The following is a 14,091-nucleotide window of genomic DNA, read 5'->3' as shown; positions in this document are numbered from 1 at the left end:
TTTCCGAGGGAGGCACATGATGGCACGGATATCAAATTTATTGAAACAACCCCCTGTGTTGGGGCGCAATCAGCTTTGGAATTTCAAAGGAGGCTACGGGTCGAGCGACTCCTCATTGCGAAGGTGATAAAATTCTCTTTCATATGATACACACATTTTTTTTATTTTTGACCACCAGTTCAGAGAAAAATAACGCCCGAAGTATGTAAAATATGCGACGAAATATTCACAAAATCCCTTTAACGGACTCGAGTAAAAATTTTTTTTTTCATTAACATGACGACAATTTTTACTTTAACAAAGGAAGTTGCACAAAAAAAATGTTTAAGATGTTATTTATATTTCGCTCAGTAGTTTAAAATTTATTTAGTACTTTTCCTTCCCTTGAGCTGCACCCAAAAACCTTAAGGGAATTGTGCATTACTGTTGTATTTTTGAAAATGGTTTAGTCTTTGGCAGAAAAGGTTAAATTAATTTCGAAAACTATCAGAAGTTTCAGGTGTGTCTGCGACGAGTTGTTGACGTACTTTCAGAGCTTACAAGTACAACACCTAAAAGATTAAATTGATCCATAGGAACTCAACGACGATTTCAGTCCTGCGAAGTGTTGACTGATCTACTTGTGGCTAATCCAAATTTATTTTACTTGATTTGCTTTCGGGACGAATCTATCTCTTTAGTAAATGGAGTGGTTAATCGCCATAACTCTCGATACTCGAATGATTCTAATTCGAGGCATTTCAGAGAAGAACACACTCAATACCCCCAAAAGCCGAATGTTTGGGCAGGAACTCTCGGCGACCAATTAATCGGCTCACTTGTTCTTCCGGGAAACTTCAATGGGGAATTGTACTTGACTTTTACATCTACTCGATTATTGTGGAAGCCATCGGAAATGATGAAAAGTTTTAGAAAACGAAGTGTGGTTTCATCAGGTAGCATCGTACAACAATATTAGGCCAACTTCTGGATGAACATTTCTCTCAATCACTGCATAGACGGTTGAGGATCCATTCTCACTCAGTTCAACCCATTTGACACCCCTTGATCTTTTTCATGGTGTCGCTTAAAATCAAAAATTTATCTAACCCAACCGGACCATCTGGAAGAATTAAGGAGCCGGATAGTTGAAGAGTGTCGCCTCTTCACCTCTGCAATTTTTGGAAATGCCCGGAAAAATATGGCTCAAAGTCAATTTTAATGCATGCGGATGAGGGGAAATCATTTTGAATATTTAATTGCTCAATTTTATCTAATGATTTGGATAGGTACTTTGGGCGTTACTTCTATTAAAAATGGTGGTCAAAAATAAGAAAATTAGTTATTACGGTAAAAAGAATTTTATCATTTTTAAAATATGGGGTCACTTGGAATTCGAAAGCCTAAAGCTGATTTGTCCCCCATACGGAGGGGGTTGTTTCAGTAAATTTGAAATCAACGCTATCGTGCGTTTTACCATATTTTTACAATCATCCCAAATAACTTTGGGGGAAAGTTTTCGATGGAACGTATGTGGGTAACAACCCCTCTCAAAGGTACGATACTTGGAATTATTAGTAATTAATCATATCTAGGTACAACGTAATATGTGTCACGTCTGAAGGGGTGAAAATTAAAACATTCATTAATTGTTTTAGGGCAAAATGATTTGAGTTGCAGTTATTAGTTACCTATGAAACCCCCTTTGGGGGAGAATATCCACAAATAAGTTGCGTATAAACTTATTTTTTCCACAGAAAGGGGTCAAATGGATATTATTATAAAAGTGTTTGACCATAGCCTGAACAAGTAAGGACGCTCCATCGAGCATTAAAGCCGTAATATTTTATTGGAAAACCTTTTGTTCGCAGTTAAAAATTAAAATGATGTACCCATTCAGCCTTTCAATCGTGAAGGCTCATCACTGAAACGCGAATACAGTTACATTCTCCTCACCAACAATTAGAATAGGAATGGTGCTGGTATTAATTGTTCATAAAATTGAAGAATTATTATCGCCGGAGATGCGACAATAATGGTTCTGCAATGAAGCATAAAATAGTGCTTTTATGATCTGGAGACGTTATATAAATCGAAGTCTGGTAAAAAATAAATGAATGTTTAAAAGGCTGGAAGCAAAATGCGTATTCAATCAATATACAAGCTCACCTTTCTCGTTGTTAGACAGATCCTATATGAATTCAGACGTGTTATTTGGTTATAGCAAAAACATCACAAAAGCGACAGCAGAATTGGGATAGGAAATACAAGACACAATAAGCCACACAAGTTTTTTTTAAACACGCTTTGCATTACTGAAGAGTTGTAACATATTATTGAAAGGTGGGACAATTTTAGAACGTTAGAAATATCAAAAATAAAAATATACTAAATGCGATTAGTCATAGTTACTAAAAAAGGGTTTGTCGGGTTAGTAAGTATCGATCACATAAATTCCGTATTAATGAAATTGCATTAACGAAAAAAAATTGTTACAGGGAACAGTGATCAATTTCAGATTGGGATTTTAACAGCACATTGATTTTACTCCTCTATGTCGATTAAATATAAGAAGGGTAGATTATGTTACTAGAATTAACTGGGACATTTTTTTGCCCTGGGCCCATAAATTTAAGGCGGAAGTGAAGGTGAAGGGAGCAAATGAGCGAAGCGCAACAAAGATTTTTGCTCCGAGTGACAAATATTATTTTTGTGCTCTATTTTTTCCAAGCCATTTACCAGTGAATCTGACTGATATCTACCCGTGACTAATGCAATATTATAAACAGTTTTTTAAGGACATTTGTTTAGTCACAAACGTTGAGATAAATCTCGGTTTCGGCGACTAATAGAACTTGATGTTGCGTCTCTACGAGCCAGCATTAGGTTGAAGTCTCGATTTACAGTGAGGCCCGAAAGTATTCGAACGCAATATTATGTAATAAATTAATATAATGTTGCTATGTACTTCACGTGTAATAAATTAAATTATCTAGTCAAAAATAGAATCTATATAGATAAATAAATGTAAAGAAAAAACACTATTCTGCTTAAAAAGCACTTGAGTTGTTTGTTTTCACCCAGGTAAGTGTGCGAACACTTTAAAAAGGAAGAAAATGTACGAACTGTGAATAATATTTTCATTAAAATGTAGAAGCATTTATCAGTTAATGTTGTAAAGTGGAAAGCTAAGTATCGTTTATCACCATAGATTATTGCTTATAAAAATGGCGAAGAAATTAAATGACTTAACAGTACGTGGACGAAGGTTAATACTAAAGTGGCACAATGAAGGAAAAAAATATGCAGCAGTTGCTCGCTTGTTACACAGAAGGAAATCGACTATATCGTACATCTCAAAAAAGAATAGAACACAGAAAAAAATCGTCAATAAACGTCGATCAGGAAGACCAAAAAAAAAAGCAACAAAACGTGACGAGGCGATTTTTTTACGTGAAAATGCAAAAACTCCCTTTTCTTCTGCAACACAATTAGCGGGATAGGTCTTAACTCAATTTGGAAAAGAAGTACATCCTGAATTATCTAGACGTTTGTTAAGATGTAACCACATACACGGACGAGTTATACTAGCTAGAAAAACCGAAAAAAGCGTCTAAACTTTGCAAAATAGTACATACCTAAAGATAATACATATTGATGTAAAGTACTTTTCTCTAATGAAAGCAAGTACAATGTTTTTGACCATGATGGACATCAGAAAGTGTGAAGGGCAATGAGTACCGAGCTGGGTCTGAGAAATTAACATGCGACTGTTAAACGTGGGGGTGGAAACATTATTTTCTTACACGAAATAATGAATAAAATGAAATATTTGCAAATTAAACAGAATAATTTTTAAAAAAGTCAGAATATTGGAATTGCCAGAAGATTATCGGTTCCAACAGGACAATGATCTAAAGTCCACATAGTGAAACTTAGGTTGATTTACAATAACTCTTACTTATTACCAACTCTACCGCAAAGCCCAGAAATGAACCCCATAGAACATTTGTGGGATGAAATTGAAAAGACACTAAGAATTTAGTTCCCCACTTTTATGGACAGTTTATCCAAATAGATCTTGGAGTCCTGGAATTCTAGTGATGCCCAAGTAACGCAAAAAGTAATTAATTCGATTCCACGTGGTCTACAAGCGGCAATTAATGCAAAAGGGGGCTCCACCAAATATTGAGATATTAAAAATCTATTCACTTACATTTTGTTTGAAATTTCTGTGGGTCAAATTTCCTCATTCGCATAGAAAATATTACTTTAGTCTCATTTAATGAAAATTAATGCACTTTAAAAGGCAAATAAAAACTTTCTAATCAAAGTAAAAATCTTTTATTGGAGTAATATACAGCGAGTTCTGCGGATTTATCGATAATTTAGTTGAATAATTAATTTTTTAAAATCATGACTTCTAAATGTCCTTCATTAACTTCCATGCAATTTTGAATTCTAAGTTCAAAATAAAATGTAAATCCAGAACATACAGCACTTGATCCACGAAGGAGAAATTCATCAATTTAGTTAAGATTTAAATTAATTATCAAAACGAATGGTTCTGTATCAATTTTTTTTCCTGCTTGTTCGTCATTGACGTAAAAATTTTCGCGAATTGTTTACCAAGAAACTTCACAGTTCTAAAATGGTTGTTTGGTGTGGTGTAGCAACAAATCCGGAATTAAAAGAGCGGATTCTCAACGAAACTGCAAGAATAGATTGAGATTTCTACACAAGGCGACATAAAATTTTGAGCTTAAAATTAAGAAATGCAATGAAGTTGATGGAGGGTATCTAGAAGATACGATTTTAAAAATTGTATAATTATCTAAATTAATCATAAATCCTATAGAATTAGCTACACAGAGTATTAATTAAGTACATGTGGTTATTTCAAGGGATGAATTTTTAACTGATTTTTTCAAAAAAACTCTCTCCGAATGTAGGTACGCAACATCTTTGTTCAAGACGTCGAGGGTGTCGAAATTTCATTTTTAATTAATTTTTTTTAATATTTTCGAACACAGATGAAATAATCGGACAAGTTTGTAAATGTACAGAAAATAATGTATAATAAATATATAGAAATCAGAAATGGTTACTTTCAACATCTATTTTGATAATTTCAATAATTGTCATTAAATAAATTTTGCCCACGTCATGTTAATTGCAAACTCGTGTAAATGGGTTACTTTTACAGATATTTTGCAACAGTACTTTTTTTTTTAAATAGAATAAATGTACAATAAGCGTATTAATACAAAAGTGGCATACAATGTAGCGCAGAAAAGTTAGGGGCCATTAAAATGTGATGGAACCCTGGATGTGGCGCCTTAGATCATTAATAAAAAATTAGAACAAAATTTGGATTTTTCATCATAAAAAACCTGCACACTAAATTTTTTCCGATTATTATACCTTTGTCGGAATATATTAAAAAAAATAATAATAAAAAATGAAATTTCAACACGCTTCACTTCTTAAACGAAGACGTTGCGGGACTACGTTGATAGGAACGTTTTCTGATAAAATCAGTTAAAGTTTCATTCCTTGAAGTAAGTACATGTACTTAACTAACACCCTGAACGTCAGTTCGAGAAAACACATTTTCACTTTGATTAGGAAGTTTTTATTTGACTTTTAAAGTGCATAGTCTAATATGGGGGACCCTGTATAATAACAATGAACATTTTATTTCAGAAATTAAATACCGTTGAAGTACTTTTATGTAGTTGCTGGTATCAATTTGCTTTGCCGTGGGTGCCATGGAACATAAGCGTTCCGAGTGCGCTTTCTCAGCAAACTCCCTTATTGATGCCTTAAAGCTGCACCTTAACACTCTTAGCATAAGTTGCGATTTTTTATTTTCTTCATGTGCTCTTCCGGAATCGTGTTTACTCAGGCTTATTGAGTGGAAAACTTTAGAGCCAGGCAATACCGACAGTATGTCGCTTCTTGAAAACTGAAAACTTGGGGATCGCGTTAAACTTATATCCGAAAGTAAATTTGCAATAAACACAAAGTATACAAAAAAACGCTCAAAAGAATACTGACCCTAAACTTTGCTAAATCGAAATATATTTCACTTCACATCACGTAGTAAATGGATGTATTTTCTTTCCTCCAAGCTGAATTTTTTTTAATTCTTCTGTGACATACGAAGCGAACAGTCTCCAAAACAATAAAAATCGGAAATAATGGTGAGAATTGAATTCCCCGCTATTATGTACACAATACGTCTTCCTGAAAGCAATACTTGATGTTGCTTCTATTTGATACCTACTCAAGTTGTTTCATAGCCGCGGTAAACAGCACTTAATTGCACTTAGAGATCTTGCCAGGGAAGTTTTTAGTGCGCCTGCATTAAATAATTACCACGGCAAATAAGTTTGAATTTCTATGGAATGACCCAATGAGAAATTCCCTCACGGACAGTTTGGTTTCACCCCCAAACCGCAGGGCAGCTTTTTATTGTAGCTATCACGAGTATTTGCCCCAACTGTACGAAACAAATCCCCACATTCTCCACAATTGAGGTCATCTTAGGTTGTTGCACAAAGAAAGAACTAGGGTCATAGATAAGGCCCTTTCTCCAGAGGGCAATCGTCCAGAGTCAGGCAAACCTGGAAATATACGTATTTCTGGATTTATGCGGTTTGGGCTTCTGAAGTAATCACTGTTATTCCCGATTAAACCGTACGGCGAGTTTAATCTCAAGAGGTTTTTCGATTTATAATTCATATAGACACAGTGTCCTTACAATTTTCCGAGGGTCATTCATTTTCATTGACGTCACAGGACGCTGAACCTCCAACTTCCCGAATACACCCCATCTCTCAGATACAATCGAATTTCAATGTATTAAAGCAAATACAAAACGAATAGGCTGTTATCGGCTCAGGGCTTTCATCAATATTTTTCTTCAGATTTATAACTTCCGATAAATTCCTTTACGTTGAAACCAATGTAGGGGTCGTTTACGGCCATGGACTCTGGCGAGCAGTTCAAATTGACGAATACGTTACGCGTAACTACGAGTGATGGACATTGTTAATGAAGTATTCGACTTATTTCTATGAAGGAAAAAAGGGAAGCTCAAAAGAGCCGCAGTTAAAACGAAGTTTCATTAAGTTTGGAATTTTCCCTGCAAGCGATGTTGATGCCTGATCGAAGCGCAAATCGGAAATTCCATTCCCATATTTTCGTATTTGTCCGACAGTTCCAGATTACAAGGCGATGCGCCCTTTTAGCATGAGAAAAGCTCTAACTTGCCCTAAATACAACTAAATGTCAACCATGTAACGAATAATAAGACCAGTGCATTACATGGGAAATGACTTTTCGAGGTGGTGCATAGAATAATGTTTTTTAGCAACTCATTTATATACAGGGTGTAACATCATCGTGGAGATATTTTAGGGGGCGACAGTATCTGGGAAAATAATAAAAAATATGCTAACTGACCAATGGGCAAAAACCCACCATCTTTGATATACACGGTGGCAAAGCTTCAAATATTTTTCCGTAATTTGTGGTTTTCTCACGTATGCCTGGAGTTAAAATTTTGAAAATTCGAAACGTCAAAAATAAAAAGAATAAAAAATTCAATGGCTGAAACTCAGCCATGGCGTTTTAGATTACGGATTTGAACTTGGTGACTGGGCTTTCTCAATTTGCACTCATACTTTTGCAATTTCTCCTGCATTGCTACTACTGCAAGAGACCAAAAAGCTAAAAAATTGAAGAAGGAATTTTAATTTGGTATCAGCGTTCATACAGGGTGCTCCAGAAGGAGGTACAAAACATAAAATAGCACATGACTCCAAGGAACGTCACGCCCGGTAGATGGCTATCGACCATTTTGACATTTTGTTGTAGTGGGTGACACAGAAAATAAATTTGCGAAATTCTCTAAAATTTAATCCAAGATATTCGAGAGGAAACCGCATATCTGAGGAAAAAATTTGAAACTTTGTCACTCTGTATACTGAAGATGGTGCGTTTTCAATCATGGGTCCATTCGCATTTTTTTATTATTTTGCTGAGCACTATCGCTACCTGAAATATCTTCAAAATGGTATGTTACACCCTGTATTGTTCAACATAAAAGATCTAAAAGGGTTAAAGGGACAAAAATAGGTTTCATGAGCAATGAGGCGGACACAAGAAAGGGATGTCACAACCAGTTCGTAATTCTATTTCCTCCGTCCTGGAGGACTGAAGTTGACGAATATGGTCATCAGGCAATTTAGGCCAATTAGATACGAGATTGCGGAAGATATAGTTGTAATCCAGCTTTGGCTTAAGCGGTTAGGGTCGATAGATTAAGGCAAGCGAAAGAAACACATAGAAAGGGAACATAGCGAAGGGTTAAAAGGTCGTTAGATTGTGTTTACAAGGAATCGTCTTGGACTGATTCTAATACCACCAATCTTAGATCTAGTCATAAAACATTTAACATATTTAGTGCTTATCAGTGGTAATCTGAGATCTAAGATCTGCCATTCTAAGGAAAGTTTCTTTATAGTGCAGGTAAACTTCTAGTTGTACAGAGTGTTTGGAAATTGGCGTTAAACGAGACATGCAATTTTTAATTTTTTCGTTTCTATGCAAATTACTTCGAAACGATTTCATATTACTCTCGGGAAAGTTACCGCAAATTTAATAATTTGGCCCCATGTTTGCTCTTAACTGATCGAAATTGGAAATCCTGCGTTTCGTGCCGGAGCGTTCTGTGAAATAAAAAGTAGTTTGGAATTAGATTTATGAACTAATTTAAAAACGAGAGAATATTTTCTTGAAGCTTCAAATCGATCTGCGTTCTTGTGCGGTTTTCAATTCGAAAAAAGATGCGTTAAAAGGAGAAATAGAAATATCGGGAAATGATAACAATCTATAATACCAAACAGAGGAAAAACGCTCGAGGCGTTCAAGTCTTAAGATGGTAAGGAATTTTTTACCTTTCGAAGAATTATTAATGCCACGTTTCAGATGCTCCGAGGTGTGGGGATGTGTCAAATCAGGCAGTTTAGTCAATGGTTTAATATGGCTTTATAAGGCAAATACAACTTCATACATAAATTATGAAAAATATCATACCTACGTCATTTACCTTTTTAATTTATTGGCGTTTTATTTACTTATCTTGGAGAATTTGAAGTGGTACAATAGATCGTTAGATAGGTTAATTGATTCAATAATTACAACACCAATGGACGAAGGACACGCCAACACAAATTTAATTGTCTCCTTTCGGATTATGCTGAGAGCCAGCAATAATTCTGTTTTGATCAGACAGTTTAATTATGCGTTTCGCAATTGCTTTTTCAAAAGAAGATTTTTCAAAAAGCTGACAAGAAGAGAGATGGGTCTTCATCTTTTCTGAAAATCATTTGAGGACAATCCTATGCTCATGTATTATATGATTTTGGACTTTGCATCTTTTCCGGAACACTCCGTACAAACTTTGATACAAAATTGAAATTATTTCTTTAATTCTTTAGCTCTTTGGCCTCTTGCAGTATTTTGGAGTCTCTCACCATTTTCGCAGAGTTTGAAAAAATACCTGTCGATGCAAATGAATAACGTAAAAGAAGTAAGGAAAAATTCATCCGGCTCAGTTATCGACTATCAGAAGCAATTCGTACTATTTAATCAAATTTCTTAAAATAAAAATAAATCGAAAAAACAAAATTTCAAAAACCGTTGAAAATGGTTGAGAAAAAACGTGAAACTTTGCTACCCCGTATATCGAAAATGGTGCGTTTTTGACCACGGATCTAATAGCACTTTTCATTATTGTGCAGGGTCCTATCGCTCCCTTTAAATACCTCCATGATGGGATGTAACACCCTGTATATATTCGTTAGACACGCTAATGGCTTGCATAATGTGATTAATGACACGAAAATGTTAATCTCTGCAAATATCGTCGGCAGAACAAGAGCTTGAGCCTTTAAGATTATCAACAACTTGAGAAACTTTTTTATTCGTGCTTTTGCGCTAATGTAGGGATTACTATATGCAACTAGATTCAATGTTTATTTTCTTCTTAGGAGCTCAGATACGAAAGACATTGCTAAGATTTTTTAGGGCTAAATTAAAGCCATTAAAGTTTACGATTTTTTTGCTACCATGGTGCCAGAAGGCGTAAAAAATTGATTTAAAAAAGCTAATTAATCTTTGTCATATACATACATAGAAAACTAAACTCCAGACATAAATTCGTTAAGAATTGAAGAGAACATTTTTCATGGGAATGTTAGAACACGTCAAATATTGTTTTTAGTTGTACATTGGAATGGAACCCCATGTATATTTTGACGTTTTTGAGTTCTTCGAGAAATTCTGACCATGTTTCTTGTAACATGCCCATAACTCAATTCAACAGTTTTCCGAAAAAAAATTAAAAATTATGAAATAACTATGGAACTACTGATACTTAAAAAATAAAAACACGAACCACTATAATTTAATGCATTAAAAGTTCGAACTGTGCCCAGTTGATCTAACCCTAAGCTGAACTGACCTGACAGTGGGCAAGGTGCAATTCGAATTCCCCAATAACTTTTTTTATCATTTGTCAATCATGAATTTTATTTTTTAACTCTTCTTTATTGTTGGTTTGTTTAAGTACACCCTATGTTTTAAAGAACCCAATAATAAAAGATCCGTAGGAGTGAGGTCAGGCTATCTAGCGGGCCACTCTAATAGCCACATTGCGCACATATCTCACTGTCGAATTTAGAAATGGGCTTGTTACATGAAATATGTTCAGAATTTCTCAAACAATTTAAGACCGTCAAAATATATACATGGGGTTCCATAAGAGCAAAATGAAAAAGTACGTTTATCTAATACATGGCTAATCCTGCATACAAGTTTGTTACGTCAAAAAATACACAAATGAAAACAATACTTGACGTGTTCCAGTATTTCTACAAAAAATATTTCCTTCAATGTTTAATGAATTTATGCGGACTTTTTGGTCCTCTATGTATTTAATTCATGTACGTTACGTGATGAGCAACTTTCCAAGTCGCATTATGCCCATCAATAAAAAAATGACTTTTGCCGCATTTCAGTGGGTTTGTGTATTATCTAGGTGTCTAAAAATTCATTAAGCAATTTTAATTATATCCATGAGTAATGCAAGTTAGAAAGATGGCAAATGCAACAAAAGGACGCTTACGCCTTAATGCAGCTGCTTTAAAAAAACACATTACTACACTAGAAAACTACATCTGGCCTGTGGAAGGATGCCCTAGGATTTTGCATTACTTCATCAATGCGTCAGTCTCGTGAAATCGATTGTAAACACCTACTTGCTTAGGGCAGTCTTCCTAACAAACTTATTTTTAATATCTCAAAAAGCTCTAAAAGCAAAGCTTTTACACTCATTAAGGACGAAATACCTATAACGCATTTTCTGTTTATTAAAGCGACACTAAACATTTATATTTATGACTAGGAAACATAAGAACTTAAAGATCTTGAATTTCTTTTAAAGAAAGTTAATTAAAACATTTCTTCTCTCTGAAGCGTCGCGTTGCGTTCTCAAACAGTTTCCCAAATGCGCTCCCGTTCCCCCCAGGCGAAAACCGACGTTGTTAATGAAATTTATGGCACTAAAATTCCCATAAAAATCGCTGGAAAACCATTAGGCGATACCAGATATTATCAACAAGTTTTCTGACAGAAAAATACAAGAGTAACAATTTGGCTCTGCTCCAGGCAGAACGCGAAATGGTTGTGAATGATATAGGTGAGTAAAGCTGAATTTTCGCTGAGATGAATTATTATTTCGCTTAAAGCTAAGATGTGGAAAAACAAGCATAAGAACAAGCCCGATATGAATTAGTAAACTTTGGAAAATTACGATCACATATTTTATATTTCATCTCCGTTCATTATGTCGAGCCTTAACGGTGTCTGAGGCTTATGAAGAAGAACAACAATGAAAAAGATGTTGATTTATGTCGATAGCTTAATCTTCTTTAACAACATATTTACTCTCAGATGCCTAATTCCGCTAACGTTTTCCTTATAAGGACGCCACACCTTGAGAAATGATATGTTGTTTGAAAATTTCGATGTTTGCTATTTTTTCCCATTAGATGCCATTCTCATGAGTAATGAGTTGATTAGTTCCTACGAACAATGATCAATGAAATTATACGCGGAGCTTTTAGCTTTCTGGGACTCTGTTTGCTTTCTCCTAAAAATCACACTGGTTGAGACTGTCAGCATCAGGTGTTTGCGCTTCAAAAGTATTCTTTTACTGAGTAAACCCTGGCAGATGTTCATGTCTGGATGTCTAGAGGTTTTCGACAAACAAAAGGATTACATCGATATAATACTGCGAAGATGGACCAGGATGATTCTATTTTAAAAAATTTAGGTCTTTAACCTTTCACAAAAAAATAACATTCCCTCACGTCCGTAACGGGGCAAAGAGTCTCTGAAGATGCCGTAAACAAATATGAATATTGTCGCTAAGGAGGGTCGAAAATTAGTGAAGAGGAGATCAAACGCCGATTTATTTAAGTCAAAAGGAAGGGTAAAAAGGGTTAAACGTTTTTGTCTGAAAGAGAAATTACCTGTTAATTTTCCTCGGAAGGCGTTAACCCTTCGAGATGTTACGAGACTCCCTCTGCTTACCTTTTGAGGCAAGAACGGGGGGCATGAGTTTCAATAATCAAGATTCGGCATCGCATTTATGACCAAAATGCTCTGTTCGCAGGACATTTCGTGCGTTGTCAAGAGTTTACGTGCAATGTAGCAAAATCGGCAATCTGAAAGAATCACTTCACCACTTCCTTACAACGGAATAACTCACTCGCAGATGACTCAAGATTCAACAAGAACTCGGCCCCTCTCAGACGACTACCAGGGGAATCTCGCGTAAAGGCCTTCATCTAAAGGCTTATAAGGTTCAAATCATTCGAGAACCGAAACCAAATGCCCTTCATTTGCGTTTAAATAATGACGGCCTTTTTTCACATGTTGCGACAAAATATTGTCCCCCCCATGAAGCCTCTTTCTGGCTCAATTAGTTTGTACGTGAGTAGGATCTGGGCTGACGAAAGTCCTAAGGTGGTTTACGAAGCGCCTCTTTATCCTGAGAACCCGAAGAAATAGGCGCACTGTGAGGAGTACGTGAGGACAAGTTTGTTGCTGCAATTTTATTGAAGTAGCTGAGTGAATGGGTGTTTTCTAAAATGTGGAATCAGTCTGTAAATCAGCCCGGTCGACCAGCGAAGGAACGGTCGCCACGCCATGGCCGGAACGGTCGCCACGCCATGGCCGGAACAATCGCCAGATCTGAATCCAATTGAGCATGTGTGGAACGCGCTTGAAAGAAGAGTTTCGTCATATAGGGACAAAATTCACGGTGCCTTTCGATTCCAGGAGCTACAGCCAGAAGAACTGGGAATACCACGAAAGGAAATCCACAATATCACTTTGAGCATGGACGACAGAATTAGGGTTGCAATTAATGATATCGGGGGCCACATTTTGTATAAAATTTCATATTTTTTGGTTGTTGGGAATGTTTTGCTAAGATAAAAGAAGAGCGTTTTTAGTTAAATCTACAACTTATGAATGAATCAATACAATTTGGAAATCTATTCATAAAACCTTAGTTTTGTCGTATATTCAATACTTTCTAAAACTATAAATGCATAAGTTTGTTTTGTAATTAATTTCAGAAGAACTTCAATCTATTCATAAAAATATCTTTCAGTTTTCTCCAATGTGGTTATTTGGGTGAGTTAAGGATAATTAAGATGGTGTAAGTAGTGAGGTGGCGAATAACTAAGATCTTAATATGTACTATTCCATTATGTGCATCAAACATTTTATTTTTAAACATTTAGAAATATTTATCATTCATCTCATCTCATTTCATCTCATCTCAGCATCAGTGCCATTTATTTTAACAACTCCCTCACATGTTCTTCCACAAGGCGTTATTTTTACGTGACACAGGCATAACTTTAGTGGTATATAGAAGGAGCTGTCTAATTTATCTCCATTTATATTATATCAGGTCAGCCATTTTAACGTCACAACACTCTATTTTTTTATAACAATGCGACATTA

The 14,091-nt window shown here is 35.4% G+C and overlaps 1 protein-coding gene across 2 annotated transcripts in view; it reads right to left on the bottom strand.

Annotated features, from left to right (window-relative positions):
* Positions 1 to 14,091, bottom strand: part of ETHR (ecdysis triggering hormone receptor) — a 51,160-nt gene that overhangs the window by 6,184 nt on the left and 30,885 nt on the right. The window lies entirely within an intron of this gene.

Source organism: Euwallacea fornicatus, chromosome 4 (genome assembly GCF_040115645.1).
Source record: "Euwallacea fornicatus isolate EFF26 chromosome 4, ASM4011564v1, whole genome shotgun sequence".
NCBI lineage: Eukaryota > Metazoa > Arthropoda > Insecta > Coleoptera > Curculionidae > Euwallacea > Euwallacea fornicatus.
The sequence above is the reverse complement of the archived record's forward strand: the minus strand, read 5'-3'. Positions and strand labels throughout refer to the sequence as shown.